Raw genomic sequence first — 25913 nt, 5'->3', positions numbered from 1 at the left:
ATTTCACAATTAATATATAATTTATAATTACTGTGAAACTGAGTTTGTGTTGGACAATTATTTTTAACCGGTTCTGAAAGAAGTTATTTACGAACCCAAAACCGTCGTTAGGTGGAAACTGAAGAGTACATAACGGGGAAATAGTGTGAAGTGACACATCTGGAATATTCCATGATAATGGCCTGGCAAACAAGCTGAAATCACCACTTATTCCTTTAGGTTTTTGCCTTTAAAAAAAAAAAAAAAATCACAGAACTTGTGTTATAAAAATTTAATGACAACCCTTCCTGGCTATTTCTTCCTTAATATTTCTGTCATAGTTTCATCATTTTGGACTTACTTTAATTGTCCTTAATGTAGAACTTGTACAGTACTGAAACAATTTTTTGAATAATTCAGCATTTTAACGAGCAGTCAAGATGGGTGAGTGTTTCAAGAAATGTAAATAACATATAACATGGGAATATAATTTTCATCAAACAATTTCTAATTTAACGCACTCTACTCAATTATACTAACTAGTTCGTCCTTATCCCTTACATTTTAGTTTTAGAATTAAATGCTGTTCCAACTGAGAATTTGATTTTTATCCTCCATAGAAACTCTTGAGATTATAGATTGTAATTTTCTTAACGCTGCCTTAAGTAAATTGTGTCTAAATTTATGAAGATTCTTAAGACAATTTACCGTGAATACTTCTTTCTCGATGGCTATGCCTTCTTAAAGTCGTAAGGTATAAATTGTTCATAAGAAGGAAATCTTTTAATTTAAATAATCAGTTTATAATGATATTGTAATAGCCATTAATACTTTTAATTTTTTTCAGAAATTAATTTATTTAGAAGTCGATATTGTTTTAAGTATTGAGTTGAGTATTATTCGCCAACATTTCCATGGTTGGTTTGCAATTATTATAACTATTGTTGAAACGACAATGAGAATCAACTAACTCCTTCATATCGAGAAAATGCTTTTATAAAGGCTAGAGCATAGGCACGAAAACTTGTAGCCACTATCTGTTTGAATATAAATCTTTTGTGACATTAGAAAACTTATCTGTAATCATCCTAGCATATTAATGCATTAACTGTGTCGTGAAACAGGATGAAATTTTCAAACAATGCATTAACATCCCCAGTATACTCAATTAATTTATCACCTCTTCAATGAAATACACAGTTGTACAGTTCATTAATCTAACATGGCCACACAATGGTTATTACGTGCTTTGAAAACAAATTTAATGACCGAAAAATTTGGTGGATAATTGGAATGAATAAATAATTGAACTACATCAAAGAAAATGAAAGAGAAAGAGAGAATAAACGAAAGAAAAAAATCCAAATTATGATACCATGATAAAAATCTAACTCAGAAATCCTTTGTTTATTTTTTTAACTAAAATATTTCTCATCCCCTCATAAGAAGACTGCATCATTATTTTCACCATTTTGTATCGCTTGTTTTAAGATCTCTGAGTACTAAAAAGTGAATTTCACAAAGGTGCGAATGCAAGAATGGGCAGGAATTGGCGATTATAACTTACTACACGAAAAATTCTTGAATTTCAATTTTTATTTTTAGTTAACGTACATCAGAGGACCTAATTATAAGTTTTTAGACAAAATTGATCAATCAAAATTTTACTTACATTTGTTACACACAAGAATAGATTTATATTTCAACATTTTTTCCGGAAACATTGATTAAAGAAACATACAAATCAATTGTAAAAATTCCCTTTTTGGATTCAAAATATTGACTTCAAAGGAAAACTAGAAATAAAAAATCCACACAATATGGATTCTTCTTCTTCCGAGGAATAGAGAGAATGTAAAAACATTATTTTTAAATTGTCAAAGAAAGTGGCCGCTTCCATATATCCAGTGATAAACTAAATTTGCCAAGTCTAGAATTCATGAAACCGAGAACTATTCCTTCTCAAGCACTAAAAATACACACCACTAAATCGTTAGACGTTAAATTATGAAAAGAAAATTCGGTAATGGCCCACAAAAATTTGACCCTTATTTCTATCTCTCTAGTTTTTGTCAAACAATCCTTTTTTTCCTAATTTAACTTTCTTTCTTCTTAATTTCCTTATAAAATTTAATAAAATGTTAATCAAATAAATTTAAGTAGTAGTCAATTTAAAGAATTTCCTCTCCAGTTAAAAATGAATAATTTTAGACAATATTTTTCAAAATTTGTGGGCTATAAATATCAAAATATTAAGTTAACCCTTAATGTTATTAAAATAAATTGTTTTAATTGTAATGAAAATCATTATTAATTATATTACAACAAAATAATTTAAATTACGAATGTTAAATTATATAATTTAAAGTAAATGGAACTTCTAGAAGTTGGGACAAAATAATGGATCAATTAGGCGATGGACAGAATCCCCTGGATCCAATACAGAAACAAAACCCTCGTTGTTCCTTATAAAGGGCTAGCTTTCTAAGGCAAAGTCTGATCAAACTTAGTTAATGTAAAGGGCAATCATTTAAATTTTGCCGCTATCCAAAATGATCGTAAGGCCAACTTTCAGAAGCTATGTAAATGTTTTCAATGGAAACAAGTTCTCCCGTAAGTGGTCAAGTTAGTAATTGATACAAATTATATTAATTTAATTATAAATTAATATAATTTGTAGAATAATAAGTTTATTTTTAAATATTGCCTTTTTAATTCATAAGAATACACTTGTTTCGCCAGGTTATACTAATTATTGAATAAGGATTGCCGCAAAGTATTACAATCTACCAAACGGTAAACATTTCCGTTGTTCATTTGATGAAGTCAGTACAGGACTTCTTCAACGGGCTAAATTAAGAACCGTGCATTTCTGGCAACAATTAAAAAACAATATTTTTTAGCGCGATTATTGTAGTTCATAATTTCTTTAAAGAAACCAATTATAATTAATATAAAATGTAGACATTTATTTATTCAGGCTTATTTTTATTCTCACTTTGAATTTCTTAGTGAAGTTTTTTAAGTGGTTCAATACGAGCTTTAAACCATTTCCCTTAGAATGTGATTCAATTTCACTTTTGGATAACATTCTTTAATTACCCCAAAATTTCAAGAGCGGAGTTCTCCGCTATCTTTAATAAGAGACTTAAGTAAATTAGTTATGATATCATTAGTGAATTTGAATTTTTGTTTTTTTTCTATAACCGAATAATAAAAATGCAAAAATATATAGCCATAGAAATTATTAGGGGGAGTTAAGAATGCTTTTTAGTCACTTTGAAAACCACTTCTAGTCAAAAACCATTTATGTTCTCTTTGAACGGAATATTGAATTAGGATCTAGTGTTAATCTAGTTACTTCCTGACCATTTCATTATTAAATTATAAGTCAGTAGATGGTCAATCGGACAGTGAGACATTGCTGTAGATTAATAAAATTAAACTAACCAATTATCAGCATATAAATAATTTTTTTTAAAAAAACACGCTCTTCATTGAGAGCAGAATCTACAAAATTTGTTTTATAAATATTATGAAATAAGAACTGGCCGCTTTAATTGGAAAATACGCATTGATTAGATTTTGGGGTTTCCAATGTTTTTAGATGACTAGTTGCAATCAATTTCCCACGGGACATTGAAAGTAATTTCGAGGAACTGTTATATCCTTTTTACGGCTTTCTAGAACTTGTTCTTGAAATGGGACCAGTACTCATATGTACACACAGCTTCTCCGTATTAATTATTTCATTTTACTTCCCAAACTTTCAATGCACACCATATTAAAACTAACAATTTACAACATAAACGAAAACTGAATAAATATAAAAATATTCATCATGAAGGAGAATTTTTACGATCATTTGGGTTATGAGAGAAGTAAGGTTAATGAAACCTCAGTATTTGGTTTGGCCAGAATTTCATCACCTTTATTCTAACTTTTTTTTCAGCGAGGAGGTACCAGTGTTTGAATAACTCCCTTTTGTATCTCACAGCTTAGTTAAACTGAGCGTTTAAACTGGTCAATTTATAGATAAAGAAGCTACGTACTAATATCTGAATTTCGGTAAAGATCCAAGGTGTGCCTCCACCTGAGCAGATATAAATTCCGTAATCTGACAGACAGGTTTGCCTCCAAGGGCATCTGAAAAAAACTGAGTTTAGAACGCAGCACTGGCAGATTTTTGCAGAGAGATGAAAAAAATTCCAATAAATCTCAGGAGGAGGTCAGGACTTACCTTTCATCCTATATCCTTATAAAAGGAAGATTCAGACAGCTGGGTAATTATCAGGAGCAGAAGAAGGGCTAACCCTCCCTGGATCCTGGTATTGGAGAATATGCTGCAAGAAACTTGCCTCGCACCAGTATGGGGCATTACAAACCTTAAAGGTAGCAGTGCAATTTCATACCTCCCCTCAAAAACCTCAATTTTCTTCTTAGCATCACATACGCCTACAGCCATCTGTACAACTGTAGACAGTGTTGTTTGTAACGCAAGAATGTAGTCAGAAGATATGCGATGCACTGAATACGAGCGCCGATGTCCAAAGATGCTGACGTGCCGAAACTTATAGTAATAAATAAAAATAAACTGACGTAAAAGGTGAGGATAAGAAAATTATTTAAGCAATTATAATACATTCAATAATGGAACGCTAATTCGTTTGTGACAATTGGACAGAAATTACTGATAACACCTAATTTATAATTATTTTCAATAATCAATCGCAATTTCGGTTTTATTATCTAATAAAATTAAGTAAAGTTTGAACATTAAAATTATAATTTAGGTAAATAGTCTTTCAATTAATTACATTATTTGCATTAAAATATCTGTAAAATGAGCTCACCTTGGCCTAGTTTGGTAATCTATGTTATGCTTTATTTTATTTACTTGAGGTTTAATTTAAAATTTGATTAATAAAGTAAGTTGAATTCATTGAATATTTTCTCCTTTGTCTTCTGATAATCATTAGAAATAAAGAAATACAGAAAGTGAAATAATGTCGGTTTAGAATGGACTTTACAATGTTGGGGCAACTATATTTACAGTTAAGTTTGAGCATTAATAAACAAAACAGTAATGAAGTGCATATTACAGCTGTAATGTCAGAAACACGATGCTGATGTTACCAAACTACGAAAGGATGGGCAAGTGTTAGTTGATCAAGGTAAGAAAAGCTTTCATAATAGTTTCAACTTTAAGCTCTGCCACAAATAATACAGTTCAACTTTCCACCTGTACAAAGGATTCTCACCCATTTGCTTTCCTCAGCCAGCTTAAACTTTTCATGTTCACAGTCCTAAATCATCTCATAGTTGAATTTCTCATTCATTTAATTAAATTATAATTCCAATAAACTTTAAATAATTGTTATTATTTTGATTTAATTTAAACGTTTGTCTTTAAGGAAAAAATCTTTCTGCAATATTATTATCTTTTATTACTGGAGTGAGACCAATGAATGCTTATTGTGCATTAATCATGCGAGCTTATGCAAGTGAATCTTTTTTCACAGGGAGAGAAACTAATTAATGCATATTTTCAAATTTATATTATATGGAAAGAAAGAGTTTAAAAAAAAGAAAATTGGCAGAAAGTTCAAACTTGAGAGCTAAGGGATTATGAGCATCATCACAGGATTGTGACATAATTAAGATCATAAGTGCACTTTGCTTGGACTTCAGTCATAAAAATAAATTCATGAATAATTCATTACTGAACATCAACTGTATATATGTTACGGTAAAAGTGGATATTGCGGCAAATGTACACATTTTCCGCTAAATGTGCATATTTTCCTCCTCGTTTGGGTAATGTGCATTCAACTAACATTTACAATTTCAAAGAAGGGAAATGTACATTGAATTCACAATGACCATGTCGTTTTGGTAAATGTGAGCATACAAAATCGAAATCGCGAACAAAAGTTTATATCATACGAAGATGTTCCTCAAGATGTTGAGAAATCGGTAAGAGAAATTATAGGAATGTAGTCCCTTACTGGTGGACAAGGTTTTAAAAGATGCTTCTGTAAAGGAACATGTTCCTCAAAAAAATGCAGTTGTAAAAATGCTGGAATATTATGCAATTCCAAGTGTCACAATGGCAATTCTTGCTCAAATAAATAAAAGTTTTTTCATTATGAAATTTCTCATGTTCCTTTATAGTTTTATAAAATTTAACTGTTATTGTCCTGAGAAGTAGGCAGCAAGCCATACTTCAGGAACTTACAATAAAATGATCTTGTTTTACATTCTTTAATTAATGTTTTGCTCTTCACTTCTTTCTTCATCTCTACTTTCTTAAGGGGAATTTTCAAAAAACTTACAAACTTTTACCCCTGGCAAATATTTAACAAAATTTTGTTATACTCCCGATAAATATTTGCATAATTATAATAAAGAAAAGTATGTTATTATTATTATTTGTTTGCTTCCCATCGTATTGGTCCTGAAAAACTAGACGATTGGACGAAAATTGTATTTATGAATATTGGGATCATAACCTACGACATATTATATAATATGCAAAGAAAAGTATGTTTTGTTTGTCATTTACATTTTTTAATTAAAATAATTTTCGTTATTAAAGCCTTTTTTATTATGTTTATTTAAATAAATATTTTTTTACTGCAACAATATTTTTAATTTATTTGTATTCCAACTTTTCTTAAAACATGAAGGTAAGAGTGTACATTTACCAAAACGTGATGGCAAGAGTACACATTTGCCGGGAAATGTACATATACATTATATTCAGTTCACATATACCTAACTTTTTAGGAAATGTACACATTTTACGGTAAAAGTGTACATTTCCCAAGAGTGTACATTTACCGTAACATATACATATACATTGTTTTAGCATATATACGTAAGTATGTTTATTATGTAAAAAAGTAAAAAATAATAGTGTTGATGCAATGTATATTTATGTTTGGGCAGTGTTTATTTATTAAAAATGAACCATTTTTTCCTATAAAATGACTTAAGCCACTAACTTTTTATGCAAATTTTTTCAATGATCTATGGTAAATGTTGCTCGTTGTCAGAATTTTATCAAAAGACAGTATGCACATAATTATTTTTCGAATAATCTGTTTCCAAACGACTCTTAGAGAAAGTAAAATGCTTCATGAAGGGGCTATAATGAGGTAAATTAAGACCAAAACATCTCTCATCATAGGCTTACTGTTCATCACATAACTTGAGTAGAAAACCATTTTGCGCCTTAAGGTCACTCTTTCCCAGTCCAAACTTGCCTAATAATAGTCCGCTTCCAAACCTACACCTTTCGTTCATAAATAGCTTTTCGACCCCGTACTAGGAGATCAATATATACATATACTGATATCATTATTATTAAAAATTTGTATATTAGAGTAATAACTTTTATTGCTTTGTTCTAAAAGCTAAAGAACAAAGAAAATAGATAAAAAATTAAGCTAAAGCTAAAAATTGATTTGGTACCTGAAAGAGATTGATACACGAGAGAAAGTTCATGACAAGGAATAAAGTGCTCTTACTGGATGACAAAGACAGATTGTAAGTAGAGTGGCGACACCTGTGAGAAGAGAGCTTTGCGATGATGAGTTTAGCTGTTATGAAATATAAATAAAATGTCACTTGTTTGTCACTAGTTATATAAAATTGTGCTTGTAATGATAAAATTAACAGAAATATCAAAAATATTTGATTCTGCCCAAGAATGACCTTATTATTATAAACTTCTTAGTCACAATTTCATTATTCTATTTTATGTGTCGCAGAATAAGATATTAAAAATTAATTAAAAACGGTCCTATCTCTGAGAGCATCAACATGACAAACGTATCATCATTGGATAACTAGGAACTAATTATGAATCAATAAAAGTTCAACTTGAAATAGTTTCAACTTCCTTTGAAAGAAGATGAAGAAGCTTCTACCGAAAAAAAGGCTCTAAAAAACCTTGAAAAACACAAAGCTAAGTAACTCTCAGTAAAATTCCAGAAGGAAGGCCAAATTTGGTTTGCTCTAAATAGTGAGGGAGTTCGCATGTTTATGAGAAGGATGGAGCTACGACAATAAGAATCTCTAAGAGAATACGAATAAAAGATACCATTTTAATTTGGCTTGTAGATCAGTGAACGCTTAAAAACTTTTTAAAAAAACTGGCCAATTTAACAAATAAAAGAGAATAAGCAATTCGTTAGTAAAAAAACTTATAGAAGTGAAATATTTCAATTATAAACAAAGAACGTATCATTCAGTTTTTTCTTTTATTTATTTTAGAAAAGACTCTTTAACGGTGATAAAAACGTTCGGAAAATGTCTTCAAAGGGCATCCACATAAAAAAAAAGGTAATGTCCCCTTCTTCTCCTATATATTTTATTTAGTTAAGATAAATGGCGCTCGGTAGTTGGTCATCCATTTATTTCTACTGAAATGGTACAATCTATGTGTGACGGCTGTCTCTAAATTCCTAACTTTAATCCTAATGTTCTTTTTTATCTTATTATCTTCTAAACCATTTACTAGCACCTCTCTGAAATTGAGGAAATTATCTTAATTACAATAGCAATAATTGCTGAATCATTATAACCCATTGTTTTAAACTGGTGATCAAAATGAAATGAAAACGAATGCTGTGTATATGTTAAAATTCAATTTTTTGTTCTCAAAAATTCTCTGAACTCATTTCAAACCGTTTACCCGGTTTTCATTTGAACCCAAATGAAGCTTTCTCTATTTATATTATTTTTCTTTTCTTTCATAATTTTCATAAATATTTTCATTTAAGTTATTTATTAATCATTTAATTGTATATCTGCCGTAATTTTGAGGGTTAGAATCCCTCTTTATATAATAGTAAACCCGCTATTTTGTATTGGTTAATATGTTAAGGCATTTGTTCTTAATTTTAATTTGTAATTGCTTTGGTAATTAGGTATTTTATCTATCTCCATGCTTAGACTATACTCCTTTTTTTAAAAAAATTATATCGTAATAAATATTATTTTACTAGCAGCAGTAGTATGCTCACCCAGGGTAAAAATAATGATAAAAAAATTAGAAAAAACCCACCAAACACAGAGGGCTTAAATTACTGCCCGCGATTGTAGGTAAATAACATTTCTGTTGTTTTAACCAATCCTGTTAAAAACCGGCTACAATACAAGTCATAATTATAAAAGGTATATGCCAAAAAGGTTTGTGTAAACTGACAAATACTCGTATTTTGTGCCGCGATTTTGTAGCCGCTTTTAGTGAACATACATTTTTCATCTTTCATCTCTCACTTAAATAATTCTCCTGCATTGGATGGTTAAAACAAACTGCTGTAATATCTGACGTCAGTTCCTACTTTTGATTAATTTTCTAAAAAAAATGGAAAGCTAAAAGAATAATCCATTTATGTAAGTCTGACAAAATGTCCAATTTAATGTTTTTCACCCTATTAGTTTATTTAAAACAATCTGGAGTGTTTGAATTTTTCGTTTTGTTTAATTTAAAAAAGACTAAGATTTAATCATTTTTTGGTAGTTTATCTATAGAACATTTATTTAGCTACAAATCATTAGAACAGAGATGGCTTTGATCTGTGATAAAAAATATTGTTTCCCTTTTTTTCTTTTTTCCATTAGTCTCAATTAAAAAATCTGTTTATTTCTTTTTTCACAAAGAGCACTTCATAAACTTTAAACACCCAAACTTTAAAAATTCAATAATATGCAATAATAGTTAGTTGATAGTTAATAACCCAAAGAAACTAGTTGATGTGAAAATAAATGGCTCTATCTCTGAACAGTTTCTCTTGGAAATAGTTTTAGTAACTCTCTTCTACAGATACATGAACCCATCTGTCTCTAATCTAAACATTGGACCTAAGTTTAGATTAGAAAAATTGTGCAGGTTTGAACATTCTGCCTGTCACACCGCGACCCACGAAATCTTTGTGATACCTCTACTGTCCTGTTTTTTTAATTAAACTTAAGAGTCTGGTGAAGTACTCAATGGTTAGGGCTTGAAGACAAGGGAATGTCTTCTCCGAAGAGTCGAACTATTAACCAAACATGTCCTTCAAATTGAGAGAATATTCGATACGTTTTGTGCCATCCCTTCTTCGTTCTGTCATATCTATTTAGGATTTCGGTTAGCTGGTCCTCGCGATGCATTTTTTTTTTTTACTCAGACCAAGTTATCTACGGCTTCCATAATAACGAATTTTGGTGCAGGTCCTTTAATGGGAACCCATCCGAATTAGGGAAATTGCCGTCAAAAATACGCTTTTGTTTTGAAAGTTCAAAGCACACATAGTGTCCATGATGTCCATGATGACACATGATGTCCAGCCATGCAATCTCACAACGCTTAAATTGACTTTGTAGGACTTTATAACCGGTAGATCCGTCAAGTAGGTAGATGTAAGATAAAATTATTCCTTAGAAATTGATTATGCTTCTCTTAAAAATTCAACATCAGAAATACATTACCAGCACTCTGAAAGACTGTGGCCAGTTCTCCTAACTTCACTGAGATGTCATATTTAAGAAATTACCTCATTATTAACTTTGTTTAAGGTTTCAAGAGAACATATTGCCTAAATTATTCTTTACACCTCAGAAACAATCTTATTAAGAAAGTGTAGTATACTAAATGAAAGAACAGCTTGAAAATAACAATTTAATAATATTATTATGCACCCCTGGAGATTTAAGCATGTGCTATCTACAAGGCGGAGAGTGTACAGAGTGATACCGATTTCAAGTTCCTTAAAACTGCCATTTGCCGTGAAAAAAAAAGTTATTCCGTCTAAAGAAATAAGGGGATAAATAACTTACGGCAATAAGTGCGTCAAAATAAGATCTTGAAAAGAATCTTTGGCCCAGAAAGATGCTCTTATTCTAAGCCTACACTCGGAAAAGCAGAACTGATTTAGGTGGATCAGACATCTTGTAAGAATAGAGCGTAAACAAATCCTCAAGTAAGATTTTTATTAGAAGCGTGAAGATGAAAAGGCGTTGTTTGATTTGGCTCGAAGATATAGGAAGTGAAAAGGGAGATTGAGGCAGCCAAGTCCTTCAAGAGGCTTAGAGCAAGTAAAGAAGAAGAATGAAATTTATATGACGTAGAATAGAAAAAGAAAATAAAACCTCCCCTACAAATCAACTAAAACCTGAAACTGTTATTTTTGGAAATTAAATTTTCAAAGTTTGGCATATAAATATTGCGAGATAGAATTAGAACACAAAAGAACATATAAACCACATGTTCCTTGATATAAAGCTATATGTGTGTGGGGGAAAAAGAGTAGCTCTAAACAATTTCTGCATAACCAACCATTCAATTATGTGTAAGTGGGCGGTAAATTTTGATACTTTTGTTATAACTTTGAAATTAAAAAAGCTCCAACTGTTTAATACAGTCCATGCAGAATGTTAATACAGACAGTGTATAATTTGAATAACAAGTGATGCTGTTAAAATAACATCTATGTAAATAAAGAGCTTTGTAATAAAACAATCTCTTATGGTTAATTTAACAATTTTATGTAATTTTATTGATATATAATTATTTTACAGCCAAATCAGAGACAAATTTTGGAAATTTAATTGCAATTCAGTAAAATAAATATTAGATTTGTATTAATGGGGTAATTGTTTAATGTTGTAAATTTAAAGTTTATTTAATATTTTGGTTTCAGAATTGGGTAATTTATATTTAGATCTCCCTTTTTTCTAATTAAAATTTGATTTAGTCAAGAGATTAGGTAATCATTTACGAGTCTAATTTAATTTACTTTATATCTTCCATGATAATAAATTACAAACTCACTCTTTACAAAACATTACTCTGATCGATACAGACATACGGAGTAGGACAATAAGCCTCCCACAAACCCCAATGTTTCCAATCCCAAAGTCAATTTGCCGATTTGTCACTGTAACCTAATGTGTTCCACAACCGCACCGCTTCATCTCACCTCAATGTGCCATTTTTCACTAATTTGATCTAATCCTGTTTCCAAAATTTCCATACTAATCTACAGAGAAAGGATGCTAACCTTCTACTAACACTATATCTCTCAGTCTGTTTGATACGTCACTGGCCACAGCGCTGAACACAGCTAGATGTCCCAGTGACTTGTAATACATATTACAAATACTATTTACATTAGCAATTTATACGTGGTTTGTATAGAGGTAAAATATATATATAATTGTATATTTATATATTAACTTAGTAGTTTTGAAGTTTTTCTTTTTTAACTTCGGACAAAAACGTATTTGTTTCCAGTAAACTTGTTTAATTTTTATTTTCTAAAATAATTCTTATTATTTGCCTTTTCTTATTAATCTTATAAAGAATACTTGAAAAGACATAAATACTGTCGAAAATTTTGACTTTAAATAAGTTTTTTTTTTTTTTTATTTCTTCTTGATTAACAAAGGTATTTTTCTAATATCACTGATACTTTCTTGGTAGAAAATTATAGCCCTAAGTGTGTTGGTTTCAAAGGGAGAATGCGAACGGATAAGTTAGATGAAAAATGTCGACAATATGGTATTGTTTGGTTTCTTTACTCCAAGATTGTTGATATGATTATTAATTTTTACAAATTATGAAGTACTGTTAGTTCAAAAACTGTTCTCAAACGGCAAACCTGTAGGACAATGTTTGCATTTTATTCTTAGTAAAACTCTCAGATAAAACATTTATTTATTTAAACATTTATAGTTATTTATTAATGATTGTAAAGAGCATCATCTCTATGAACTCTGTTACCTCCACATATGACGAACTAATATCATAATGTAATACTCTTTTATTTTATCCTCTTTAAAGTTAACATTAATAGTACTTATGGTGACAAGAAAAGCTCTTACATAATCTCCTTTTATCTATTTTCAGTTCTATCTCATGAAAGCAGAAAAACCAAAGCTTATTTGAAGCTATGGCTATTGTTTGTAAGAAACCTTTGTGCTAATACCTTACGTATTACTTTGTAAGCTTTTATTTTCCACCAGTGTTCGGAACTACAATTGCACTAAGGAAAAAGAGGTAGTCCCGAATGTAAAAATAAACGTATGTATATTAAAAATAAATGCAAAAAGTACAGTAATTACAACATTTTTTAGCATGATGTTTCTTTTGTATGAGGTTCTGCTATTCATCTTTCTTGCAAACAATATTATAGTCTCCCGGGAACAAATCTATTCCAGCGCAAAAAAAATTAGTACTATCCTGAGTGTTTCTTTTACAATAGGAAGAAGAATTACTTTGATAGAGTCAAATATATTCGAAAATAGCTTTCTATAGAAAGACATATTTTGAGAACCTCAGAAGCGTAAGAAAATATTTGTTATGTTTGTATTTATATGTGTACGGAAGTGGAAAAAAAATTTGGGAAGCTAAAAATAGATAAAATGGTAACATCGCCACCATTTTTACTAAAACAGAAATATGAATTTATTTGTGCATATTCTGCTTTTAAGATTATCTTGAGAACAACTCTAACGAAGTTCTTCAAATCTTGCGAATTGATTTCATAAATTTCTCTTTAATTAGCACCCTTTTCCAGGATAAATTGAATTTTGAATGATTCTGCTATGGGTTTCCCTATAAAATTTTATGGAACCACATTTGTCCTACCACTCAAGTAATGTTATGATTTTTGTCTTTCTCTTTATTTTGCACGGTGATCTTTAATTAGTATTTTCGTGTAAAATTCTGCCAGTATACACGGTGAAGAAGCCATTCTCCAAGACACTCTAGAGATGTTTGTGGAGCAGAAGTAGAAGCTGGCAACAAGAAATAATTACTTCCTGGAGCTAATTCATTCCTCCCTAAATATCTGGTAACTAATATACTATCCAAAAAGTCTGGAAGCTTTCATCAATTCAATGCTTCCTTCGCTCCTCAGAGTTTAAGGATTGCTTCCCTGTATCAAAAGGGAACCATCAGGATAATTTGTAGGCTGGAAGGTAAACCGATAGTCAGATGTGATGTATTTTGTGATCCTAGTACCCATCAACTAGTACCCCATATATATGTACTTTGTTTCGGCGGTAAACAACTAACATTAAAGGTTTGTTAAAAACGTTACTTACACTTGCCCGAATATAACAAAAATAGGTTAGTGCAGCTTTCCAGAAGGTATAAAAGTTTTTGCTTTTTACCTTTACTGCCTAATTATTAAATTTGTTGGCAAATTGAATTACAATACTATAAATGTAATCAAGGCCTAATTATGTTCTGTTAAATAAATGATTTCCTTAACACATTTATAAATAATTCACATTTGTAGGCCATCGCTAGCCAAAAAAATCGTTATCAACAATTCCAAAAAAGTAATCCTAAAAGTTTTGTGATCGCACAAGTGAAAGAAAATCAAAAATACACAGAATATTTTGATAAATTTGATAACCATTTGATGATAAACTAATTTTGCTTGTAAAGAATGTTCAGTTTTCCATCCTTATTTTTCTTGGTATAAAAGCACGTTCTACCTTTAATCAGACTATGTTTCTTTCCCATGAATTTAATCAAAGAAAATACTAAAATAACTTTTCCAAAGAGTTGCTTCTATACAGAAAAGTCCATTTATTGATCTTTACTTAGTTAAAGAAAATGGAATTTTATAAGCACTTATGAAATGAAGCATTTAATGTCAAGAAAAAATACTGATGGAATTTTCTAATAGAGGCTTTGTGAATGATCTGTTGAAATAACTTGAGGTTGTCACTTATTAACTTTGAAGCAGGCTTTGCCTTCTCATCCGCTAGGTAGAAGTGGGTGCCGCACAGAAAATTATAATAATTACTGGATATATTTACCTTATAGTAAAAATGATACAAAATTAGTTATTTACCATTACCATACATATTGTGTATTAAGTATAACATATGTATGTTCATACATTCACTTTTAGTTTATTTTCTTTTAATTGTTTTACTAGAACGGGTACAATAAGGTTTCAATTTAGGATGAAAGAAGTGTAAATGATGTTTACATACCAAATTTTGATAAAAGAAAATAATTTATGATTTATTTTTGGGCTAAGGCTGAGAGTTTTTTATCAACTGGACCAATAATTAGTTAAAGCTTGACAGAAAATTTTTCAAAAGTAAATATTCGTACTGCCCTGAACCTATAATATTAATTCATTTCTTAGGAGGTACCTCCTAAGATTGTTAATGATTCGAGAAATGGCGAGAGGTTTGAAAATACATGTTTAATACATATGCTCAAACCTAGAAAAAAAAAAGTTGTAAAATAAATATGTTGAAAAAGTTAAAAAGCTTAAATTTATAATTGTGCAGGAATACCACCTACTGCTGAAAGGCAGGAATAAAAGAATTGTCGGTAGAAATTGTCACCCAGCTGGATGGCACTTAAGTATCCATTCCTATTAAATTTCCAATCATTAAAATTAAGTTTGAAAACTACCATTCGAATAAGTTAAATTAAATTACTTTGTAAAGAGTACTTTCTTTACTGCGAGTACTGTCAGCTTTAATAATTTATATTAAAATAGTAACAGTGAAGGAAGAAATAAGTTTGCCAATCTATTGAATTAATTTCTATTTCTGGGAATGGTGAAGGAAGATTTGCATGAAGAAACCTTGTGTTATGTGAGCATTTTTTGTTTGTGTTAGATTTGGTGTCAACTTCTTCAATTATATTGTGAATATTTCTTCTGGTGGCTGATTCTACTCTTGCTTTCGGCAATGAAGATAATATAATTTGCAGGTTTCGTACGATAAAGGAGAGCAAAGATTTATGCAAAGCAATTTATAAAATCTTAAATAGTGGAAGATAGTTGTTCCAGTTTATATAGGAGAGATGCCTTTAGTTCTCACCATAAAGCTTCGACGTTGGCCGACTTCTTTCAGAATGTTCACATCAGGAACGCAGATCTAGGCGTTCCTTCGTTCACCCGTAGTGTAATATCTACGAACAAACAGTTTCTTATTCCAAATGTAAAGCACGACACCTGCAAATTAACTTCTCCGAAAGAAATCAGAAATATTATTTCCAAATTAAAAAATAACAAGGCTCCTGGTGTAGACGGTATTCAGTCACGAATGATTAAAAATATATCTCGCAAGTGTTTAATTCACTTGACTAAGCTAATTAACTATATTTTAATGTTTGGATATTTTCCAGAAATTTGGAAAACTGCAAAAGTGATTGTCCTCCCCAAGCCTGGAAAAGATCACTCTCTACCCAGTAGTTATCGACCAATCTCTTTATTACCCTGCCTTAGTAAAGTCGTTGAACGTGTTGTACTAAAGAGACTAAATGCATTTATTGAAAGTAATAATTTACTATCTCAAGTGCAATACGGATTTAGATCTTTTCACTCCACTACTGCGCAGCTAGCAAGAGTCACGGACATCATTGCGGACGGATTTAATGTGAACAAGCACACAGGAATGGCATTGATCGATGTTGAGAAGGCTTTCGATTGTGTTTGGCATGATGGTCTAATCTATAAAATGATCCAGAATGGCTTCCCTAAATACTTAATTTACTTTGTCAAAAGCTATTTGACTAGCAGGAAATTTTGCGTAGCAGTTGATGATGCTACTTCTAACCTCAGGCCAATTTTAGCCGGTGTGCCGCAAGGTTCGGTCCTTGGACCAACTCTCTTTAACATTTTTATTAACGATTTAACCAAAATTAAACTTAAAGCCAGTAGTGCGTTGTTTGCCGATGACACTTCCTTTTTCATATCCTCCTTCAGAATTGACACTATAGCCAATCATTTGTCAATAGCTCTTGCTAAAAGTTTCAAGTACTTTAAAAAGTGGAGAATCAAACCTAACCACACTAAAACGGAGCTGATGCTATTCTCTCGAAGAAGACCCACAATCAACCATACTGTTACAGTAAATGGAGTCTCTCTACCATGGCAAAAAGAAGTTAAATACTTAGGATTAACTTTAGACTCAAAACTAACGTACACAAAGCATGTAAATAATGTATGTAATAAGGCGCTAGGCGTTATGTGCAGTCTGTTCTCCTTGCTTAATAGACACTCATCCTTGGACTTCCAAAATAAAAAATTAATATACTATCTCTACATTCGACCTATACTCCTGTATGCAGCCCCAGTCTGGTCTCAAACTTGCATAACCAATCATAATAAAATACAGAGAGTGCAAAATAAATGCCTGAGATTGATTGGTTCGTTTCCCAGATGGACGCCCATAGACTACATGCACGCAGTAATTGACGTTCCTAGCATCTCCACTACTGTTTACTGTCTTTTAGAAAAATTCGTCTCCACTTGTTACAATAGTCCGTACCCTCACATAGTAGCCATTGTAAATTACAATATAAACTCTCTCAGTTATAAAAAATATAAATATAAACGTTTAAAGCATCTTTTGTAACACCCACCTGTATATCAAGCTAAGGTTTTTTTTAAATTTTTCCTTAATAAGTAAATATGTTCCTTTAAACTGTATTAAATATAATTTGATGGGTGTATATAGGCGATAAGCTTGAAACCTCTATTTCATTTCAAATTTGTGTACTTTGTGTAAAGTTTTGTAAATAAATAAATATTGCTTGTATAGGAGAGATTTTGTTGTTATAATAAATAACCAATAAACAAAATATAAATAGAATTAAAATTGGTACATTAAACTATGTAGTACTCTTCTATTTCGTGATATAAATAAGATATTGTAAAAGATAATTTCAGAGTTCATTAGCCCGTGGAAATACTGCTCTAAAACTGGCTATATAACCGCAAATTGTACGTCAACAATATTCTAGATAGCTATATCATGATGCCAACTACTGGATCGTTTCAAACTATACATACAGTAACTGTACAGACCATTTATTTTATTACTCTAAACTCAGTCTCTATGGGTGAAAAAAAAAATCCTAGACAATGGCGAATCAATTTTTATTTGGAGAATTTAAATAATACAAAACTGGGTTATTTCCTCGTTGGAAATACTACCTTCTTGTATTGTTTTACAAAAAACAATCTGTTGTTAAACATTCGCATGACTTTTCCTTAAACAATTCAAATTTTCTCTTCTTTTTTTTGCAGTCTCAGAATTATATCAGTTTCATTAAATCGCTTTGCACCGATGATTTTTATGTTACCATAATGGGTGGTTAAATAATAAATAACATTCCTGAAACCCTTTTGAAGTAAATTTTCTTGAAAAAAGCTCTAAGCAAAACTAACATGTACTTAGTTAACACCTCAGGCCAAGATTCAGTAGATTGCTAATCATCTTCGGTGCATAAGTTAGATCGGTTAGCTCTACATCTACATTTTAGAATAAATTCATCTTTGTAATAAAATATTAAGCAAACAAATTATTAAGAAGTATTTTTAGAAAAAAAAAATATATTCTAATAAATTAAGCCTGACTTAATAACTCAAATATTCTTTTAAAAAATGCGTTGGTAAAAGAACTGGAAATAAATGTTTTAATAAAAATCTGATCTCAAATCTATTAAAGAATTTTCAGCCTTTGGCCATTCTTTTAAATTGAAATTTAATTATAATAATTTAAATTATAAGATTAAACTCAGCGCTCCATTGTTACCTGAAAAAAATATTTGTTTAAGTTCTAAAGTAACTGGGGCCTTTATTAATCTTATTTAATGATTTGATTGAAGAACTATGGTTCTCTATCTTCTGATACAGCAAATATAACATTTGCAAGTTTCTTTAATTTACAGGAAAGTTTGACAAACTTTGCCGTTCAATTATAGTAATTGAAATAGCCAAACACTTCTGGAGAATGAGTATATCTTTCTTGTTGAGAAGGCAAAATTTTCTATCCGCATACAGCTTCATAAATTTGGGAAAAATGACCAATTCTATCCCAAACACACTTTCGATTTAGAAGTTTTTGATCCTGCTCGGTACTTAGAATACGATTAAAACCAACAATGGATTTGGGCACAAATTAAAGAGTTTTCTCTTTTGAATTCAGGGCATGTTGGTGCGTAAAAAAAAAAAAAAACAGACTGCTGATGATTTGTACAATAGCGTATTCAAGGGTTTAAGTACTTTTTTTGCGGTTAGTATTCAATGTCTCTGAAAAAAATACAAAATAGAAATAAAATAAAAAATCTTGTACATTGCCCCCCATGGAAAAGTAAATTCTTTGTTGTAAATGATAGTGACAACAAATTCTTTACCACTTTTGTTACTTATATCAGAAACAGACTTTCTATTTCTTTTTTGTTTTCTTTTTCATACACTTTTTCCACTAATATTATTTGAAACTGTAAAATTACTTTTGTGTATGTATAAAAGTAAACTACATACGAGTATTTCTCTGTTTGGATGGCAAAATATCGGTAGCAAAGTGAATTTTAGTCAGTAGCAATTTGTATTGAAAAAGCTTCTAAAAAAAATTGATCTCCTCTAAACTTGTGTATTGTTCCCATTTAAATAATAAGTTTATTTTGAAAACTGTCCTTGTTCAAATGTATCCCGGTACAATGGTATTAATTACTAAAGAGACTACTAAGTATTACTTAGTTTTTGTTCTAGTCGTTTATACATTTCCAAAAGTTCTTGCTTTTTTTGGTCTTATAAGTAAATTTAGTTTTTGTAGCCAGGTAAAAGTGGTTTTAAGTTACTTCTTCTGTTTGTGCTGAATAGATTATAACTTTAAATCGTTAATAATTTTTACTTTCTCAAACTTATTAGTTGTAAGAAAAACAAATTTCATTGAATCAAACATTGCGAATATTCATTTCTTGTAAATGCATGATCCTTTGTCCAAAAATTGTACATGTACAGATAATTAACATTAATATTAATTTTTTATTAAATGCAAAAACAGATTTTTTCAATTTTTTTTTTTTAAAGAAATGGTTTTTATAACGCATGAATTGCTGATGTGAGTTATTCTTTATTTTATAAGATTTTTTTTTAAACAGATATCATCGAATTTTCAGCCAACTGCTTACTTTGTTTACTAGAATGAGAGATTTGAAGAACCTGAATTTCTTCTTAAGACATGTTGTACAAATCATTTTAATCGGCAGACTAAATGATAACGACAAATGATGGTGTTCGGAGGATAAGAATTACTAAAACTAGCCTCTTTCTGCTAAACTTACTTTGGAATAAAAGTATAGGATTTCTCCTTTAAATTTAACAAAGATTTACAGATTGCAGGGAATATTTTAATTTTGAGCTGAAAATTATTTCTTATACGATTTCTTTTTAGTTTTCATTTACTCATCGACCCCTGGTCCATCCACTTTTCTTTCCATGGAAATTGATTCTAACGAGTTTTCTGAGATGACACTTTTTACTTTAAAATTCTTTTACGTTAAAAACACAGCTAACCATGTTGAACTCACATAACATTCAACACAAATTCGATTTATCAAGAAAACTTTTAAAATTGTAGTAAGAACTTCTTAAATAATTCACACCAGTTTCGTTTTATTTATATTTGAATAACTGATTGAAGAAATTAGTAAGCCTGTGGATAAAATGAAAAGCGATTTGTCATTTTACTTTCAATTTTTTCACCATCGAATGTAATGATGTACTACGCAATTCTTATCACATGCAGTATATTATACTGCTGGCAATGTGTGTGGCTATGAATATAAAATATTTTGTCCAGTAAAACAGAACATCTATAAGTATTGACTGCGATAATCTGCTTTATTTAAAACTGGCTAACCAGCCTCGTGTTGTACCTACCATTTCTTAACTTTCAATTTGTAATTAAGCAAATAAATGAATGAGTTATTCCTGAAAATAAAAATAAAATCTGGCCTACGATTTTTATAGAGAAGGCTTTGCTTTGTCTTGCAACCAGGAATCGTGCATAAAGCCTAAGGGATACATTTAAACTAAAAATATTTTTCTTTTTAGCACATTACCCACATTTTTTTTTTTTTTTTTCTTGATTTCGCGTTATGATCTTGGATAATACGAAAGAATCTCTCTCGACTTCTATCTGATTCTTCAAGGAATGTTTAGTGGGGTCCAGTATTTACCATCATCTAATACAAAACCATCTCAATCTGCCGTATGATAAGCTGTAAACTACATGGTCAGTCATTTTTTTAATATCATTTCTGGAGTGTTCTTAATTTGTTAGTTCTGTCATACAACCTCTTTTTTCATCTCCGTTTTCAAAATATTTCTCCACAATGATTAAAAATACGATGATATGTGGTTTGTTATACAATAATTCGATAGTTAACATTATTGAAAATCAATAATCTTAATTTATAAACCCGTATTACGGATAAGGCCGTCTTGCAGTTTTCAATCTATTCTTATTTCCAATTTACCGGGATGTATAACTAAATATATAACTTTTTTTCTTATTAACATTTATTTTTGGATTTTTCTGGAAAACAGATTATTATCCTGTTCCCGTTAAGAAAATTTTGTCCTTGGAACTTTCTCAGAAAAACAGTTCAGTAAAAAGTTGTAAACGTTGGAGACTTTGAGTAAGTTTAAAAAAGTATGAAAAATCTTTGACAAAAATTAAAAGAAATCAAGATCGAAAATAAGTTTAATGACAGGTGAAGTATGGGGAAGTTTGCTAAATGTGGAACTGAATAGAAAACAAGATATTAATGTTATACATCAAAGTAGTTACAAATACCTGGCAAGGTAAACAAATTCTCTCTGAAATGGAGTAGATTTTGTCTAAGTATTGATGTATAATCAGTTTAAGGGCCTATCTTATTAAAAAATAAATCACTACAGAATCATCGTTATTTGTCCATAAGATGATAAACAAGAACAACACTTAGTTCAACCAAGAAACGGGTGGCGATATTCTAGTGTCACGCCATCCGATTTCTCGGTTAATCTTAGCGTTAGATCTTAAAAATATTCGACTTATAGTTTTATGTATTAAGTGAACAATAAAATTTAAGAAAAAAGTAAGCTCTTGCGTTGTTAATGCCCAAAAGGTTTTTATGAGAGACTTTTTAAGAAGTTCTTGAGTTTTTGGAGATATTTACAAAGAACCTCTTCTTAGAAGACCGTGCAAGAATGAGGAAGGTTCAAATGATTCTTGGATGGTGTACCCAACCATAGTAATCGAAAAGTTTTGAGGTCCTTCTTATAAAACATATTTCCCAAAAGACTTAGTAGAAAATTCCTCGAGAGCGCCTTTTTGGTTCGCCATTGACACATCTAGGGAGTATCAATTCGCTCCGAATCTTGGCCAGACAATGGAATGTGGTCCCTGCAAAACTGAAGGATTTATTTTATAATATGTTGTTAGATTTTCGAAAGCTTCTAAAATACCTTACGAACGGATAGTTTTTAGGCCTACTGTGGGCTGTATCAACCTTTTTGATTTTTGCCAGAAAGACGTTCATCTCCGCAGACCGAATCACGGAAAACCTAGTACTCTTAGATTGCCCACACTTGTGGTTAAGATAACAAATCTGCTTGATCGACCAATGAAAGCATGTAATAGTATCGACCGAAACCTACGATTCATCGAATTAGAAACACTTATGATTGGATTATAAGAAACGGAATTTTAAAAACTAGAAAAGAGATGGCTATTGGCTCTTAAATTCTTGGTGCAATCAAGAAACGTGTGACGATTTTCTTCAGCAAAATATAAAGCTATTCATTTCTGCTTTGTTAGTTTGCAAGAGAGAATTTGTTATATCCATCATGAATTCTAAAGGGGCTTAGACTTAAAAAGGATGACATTTTTAGCCCGCAAAACAGCTATATAAACAGCAGTTAGATAAAAAAAAGAAAAAAGAAGTTACAAAATTGTGTCCCTCTTAATACTTAATAGAGACTTCTTATGAATAATAAATAAGCAACTACAGATCTAGTTATAGCTATTGGCAAGGATCTCAATTGCAATTTCATTCATAACAGATGAAATGAATCCAGCGCCTTCTAAATTATATTTTTATTATTATTAAATACGTTACTGTGTTCTATTGAGTTTTCCAAAAAAAACTAAATTTACTTTATTGGTCTACACTACAAAGTTGTGGGAGTGGGTTTAAAACTTAACTAGGCCATGTAAAGAAGTTATAGTTTGTTCTTGTGCATATTACGTACTTTTGGTATATAAAAAAAAAATATTGTATACATATATATATATATATATATAAATAACACTCCTCATAAAAATAACTTCTAATAGTTGTGCACAAATACATTGTTATATCTTTAGTTTCATGCCCTCAATCTCTTGGGTTTTTCCCAAGTTTTACTGATATCTAGATGTTGATACTTTGTTCTACAGCAAATCGTTTAAATGTTTTACTATTTTTATAAGTGTGACCTCGTTTAAAAGTATTGTGAGAAACTTTTACTGGATTCGTTAATATAAGGATGTTTATAGATGTGATAGTAATGGATAGCAATAGACTTAATGAACTTTCTGATTTTTTTTAACCAGAGACAATTTCGAGAGTTTTTTCAAAACAGCAAGTGACACCTCCTGCAATTGAATAGATTAAATTGCGGCCCAGTTCATAAAAAGCAACAACTTTTTAACAATTGTTTTAGTTACTTTTTACTAAATATATAATTTTATCAAAAAAGTTATTAATATTAATTTGAATGAACTTTGTTAACAATTTGTTGTTAGTTTTAGTTGCGTCGAAACATTTAGTTCAAATTGAGATAGAACTCCAATAAAGCTATTATTCAGCTAATCTACCGAATTATTCAGAACATACAATATGTCATTTATTATTAAGAACAACGTTTCAATGGATGCAGTTGTGGCTGAAAGGCTGAAAATGTGTTTACAATTTTTATTTGATCAAAATAATACGCTAGCCGGTATAATAGTACTTTCAAAACCCGGTTAAAACGGGACGTAAGAGAAACCTAGAAATAATAATAATAATTGGTGGGCAGTGTTACTACCAGTATTTTTTTCCTGCTCATCTCTTCGTTTTGTGGTAGTAAATCTTCAACGCTAAGATTAGCTCTCATAGAATAGGAATGGTTTACGCCGTAAGTCCTACCTAGCCAGTTGAGGTAAATGAAAACCTGTAAGTTTCATGTTGGTTGTTTACCAATATCTTTTCTATAATCTACTCTATTTTTTTTTTATATCTACCCTTTTGATTTATAACTGAAACATTCATTTTTATAAGAATTTTGTTCAAATTTTCTTTGTTCTTTCATTTTTTCGATTTCTACTTTTCTAATTGGTTTCCAGAGCTTTCCTTAAAAAGAAATTTGAATTGTATACACTTCAATTGAATATTTATAGAAGAAATGTAGAATATTAATAGTTCTATTTTATTTTCTGCTCTAAATAAATATTCCCATTTACTAAGAATGGGGAAAAAATTTGTTAAGACAGTCCCCTGCTAGAAGCGGTGGTGAGGAGTGCTGGGGTCTTGCAAAGGAAGGAAAAACGACAGCGAACTCTCTCTCTTCTAGATCAAAATGAAACTTAAAAAAACCACATATTTTAAAGAAAGTAAAATAGAAATCAAAGCAAAGCAACTGGTTTAAAATTTAACTCTAAAGTAAGGATAAAGTAACCACGAATTTTTTCAGGCGAGGCTCTACGTCCAAACACCGATTAACTTCCGACTAACTCTAAAGTTCTTTTACTAGTAGCTACAATTTAAAACTACAGGAAAAGTACACACAAAATAATGCTTAAACCAGCACATAGAATATAAGTGAACTGGGTGCGCAAACAAAAATTATTCACACAAGAACGGCAGGCAATGGAACGAAATGTTACGGTTTATAGCTACACTGGCCAGACCGAGAGTCCATTTGCGAATAATCAGTTTCCAATTGAAAATTGATGGAAATCACTTAATGGTTTATTGCAGTCCAAATGAAGTAATGACTCTACTTGTATAAAATTTTAAAATATAACCAACAAGTACAACCTATGCCATCTAGCGGATTTTTCGGTTACAAACGGAATAGTAGACCTAGTTGAATGATTTTACCTTACTAAAAAAAAAAGAAAATTATTTGGGCAAATACCCAACGGAAATATGTTCTATTTCCGCTTTTCTCTATATCGCAATGTTCAATCTAACTATTTACGGTTTCCAATTTTTTATATATTTACTGAATAATATTTTTCCTTATTTCTCTCCATTTTTTATTTTATTTTATTTTTTTTGTCGAGTCCAGTTGGTTGGAGCAGGAGAGATTTTGATGTTATGAATAGGTCTTCCACTAAGTAACCTAGAAATTTTGGAGAAACTATTTCCAAAAATATTATTGTATCTTCCAGCATCAACTTTTTAAAGAATATGAACTTCAGTAATCTCTCTACTTCCTCTTATCCTTCTTGCGAAAAGTATTGCTTTGGTGTAGATCTTTGATTTGAAGATTTTACATGAATTTCACATTTTACATTTCCATTTTAAATTTGTCCTTTGTGTGTTTAGCATGTGGTTTGTAAATGTGTAGACTAGCAAAAGCGGAAAATACAAACTTGATTTTACTTTATATCAGCGGATTCGATAGTAAAGTTTTGTTCAGAATTGGCCAATTGCACAATAAGATGTGACTCTGTACTGCAAAAATAAAAATATTACAGTTTTTCAACAAATTCCTCGAAATGGCTGATGCGATTTTCATAAAACATCGCATACTGCATACACACTATATTATTTAACTTATATACTCGTATTTTTATACACTAAAATTAATTTAAAGGCTAATTTTAATACGAAAAATGTCCGTAAGAACCAAATTTTTACAAAAGCTACACAAAAAAATCGATTTGAAGAAAATTTCTTGTCATGAAGCAATAATTTACTGACAAATTGTAATTAATATATATATATTTTTTAATTTTGACCAAATTTTCAAACTGAGTATCACCTTCAGTATGTTTTTTGATTATTAAATAAGAAATACAATGGTAAAAATACCGAATTGGCTTCCAGTTCGTGAAGATTTCTGCTTTTTCTGTCTCTGTCACCTACTTTT

The 25913-nt window shown here is 30.4% G+C and overlaps 1 protein-coding gene and 1 long non-coding RNA gene across 6 annotated transcripts in view; one reads left to right on the top strand and one right to left on the bottom strand.

The window, feature by feature from the left end:
- The window catches only part of LOC141461484 (neuronal acetylcholine receptor subunit alpha-3-like), a 200028-nt gene that overhangs the window by 79320 nt on the left and 94795 nt on the right, over positions 1 to 25913 (bottom strand). The gene's annotated exons all lie outside the window — the stretch shown is intronic.
- The window catches only part of LOC141461020 (uncharacterized), a 78322-nt gene continuing 57314 nt past the window's right edge, over positions 4906 to 25913 (top strand). For 2 of the 4 annotated variants that reach the window (XR_012462463.1, XR_012462462.1), the window contains exon 1: positions 4909 to 5153. This is a non-coding gene — a long non-coding RNA (uncharacterized lncRNA). Of the gene's footprint in view, positions 5154 to 25913 lie in introns of all 4 variants that reach the window. The other 2 variants (XR_012462464.1, XR_012462465.1) reach the window with 2 other exon arrangements.

This window comes from Rhodnius prolixus, unplaced genomic scaffold (assembly GCF_049639745.1).
Source record: "Rhodnius prolixus isolate KJV_2025 unplaced genomic scaffold, Rpr scaffold_6, whole genome shotgun sequence".
NCBI lineage: Eukaryota > Metazoa > Arthropoda > Insecta > Hemiptera > Reduviidae > Rhodnius > Rhodnius prolixus.
The sequence above is the reverse complement of the archived record's forward strand: the minus strand, read 5'-3'. Positions and strand labels throughout refer to the sequence as shown.